Source organism: Amphimedon queenslandica, unplaced genomic scaffold (genome assembly GCF_000090795.2).
Source record: "Amphimedon queenslandica unplaced genomic scaffold, v1.1 AMPQUscaffold_12950, whole genome shotgun sequence".
NCBI classification, from domain to species: domain Eukaryota; kingdom Metazoa; phylum Porifera; class Demospongiae; order Haplosclerida; family Niphatidae; genus Amphimedon; species Amphimedon queenslandica.
In genome coordinates, this window is record NW_003546814.1 from 56500 (window position 1) to 57684 (window position 1185).

The 1185-nt window shown below is 35.4% G+C and overlaps 1 long non-coding RNA gene across 1 annotated transcript; it reads left to right on the top strand.

Annotated features, from left to right (window-relative positions):
- Positions 1 to 6: 6 nt before the first annotated feature.
- On the top strand, positions 7 to 1185 carry LOC109586090 (uncharacterized). The gene is made up of 3 exons (XR_002186814.1): positions 7 to 105; positions 468 to 684; positions 1166 to 1185. It is a non-coding gene; the product is annotated as an uncharacterized LOC109586090 (long non-coding RNA).

The following is a 1185-nucleotide window of genomic DNA, read 5'->3' on the forward strand; positions in this document are numbered from 1 at the left end:
CAGACTGGTAACCATGACGATGACGATCCTACATCATCCTAGTAACCGTGGCAACATTCAAACACCCTCTAAAATTGAATCTTCACAAGACGTGGTGTTTAATTAGTAAGTGAAATAATATTAATGATACTTTAATGAAGAATGTGTCCATTTTAAGAAAACACCAAAATTTGACAAATACCCAAGGCTATTATAGTCCATAGTTTTTTCCATAAATGGCTCCGAAATCACCCCAAATTTTTATTACATTTTCTGATACATATTGATGTCCATATGCTGTGTAGAAAGTTTGAGCTGATTCCGACTTTAATTTTTCAAGTTAGAGCCATTTTAAGAAAATGACAAAATCTAAAAAATACCCAAGGCTATAGTCCATGGTTTTTTCTAAAAATTGGCTCAAAATCACCCCAAATTTTTATTCCATATTCTGATCCATATTATATAGTATAGTATTATTCCCACTGTAGGTTAGGTGAGTCAGAGTTGCTGCCCATTAGGTGGATGCCCCCTGAAGCTATTATGTTGTGTAAATTCACAATAGACAGTGACGTGTGGTCCTATGGTGTAGTACTGTGGGAGATATTCTCATATGGTATTCAACCTTACTATGGGATGAGCAATGAAGAAGTGATTAAATATGTACGGACTGATAATGTATTGAGGAGACCCCAGGGGACACCACAAGTAAGAGACTAGCTCCTGATACTCTACAGTACATTATATATACTAGTAATTAATGATGATATTAATAAAGGGAGCTAGGGATATACTTAAGGTAGGCCTGACTATACTTGTAACCTAGTGTAGTAAGAGGATACTACAGTACATTGTATGGAGGATAAAGGTATTCATGTGTACGTGTTATACCTGTCTATTCCGGAGACCTTGGGACCCAATATTAGCCTAGCTCCTGATTATGAACCTGTCCTTATTTGAGAGGTTCATTAATACACATTACTATTGTATTGGGACTGATACTACCCCTCCTCATTATAGAGGTGTCCTTATTTTAGAGTGTCCACAATAGGAGGAGGTTATACTGTATTACTATTAGTATTCACTCCAGTCCTACTACTGGTTCATCCTTTAATGTTATATTAGAATGGAGTCATTATGTATCATGAGTATATATAATGAGTGGGTCTGTATCTATTCATTATATTAGGAGATATATGATCTTATGTT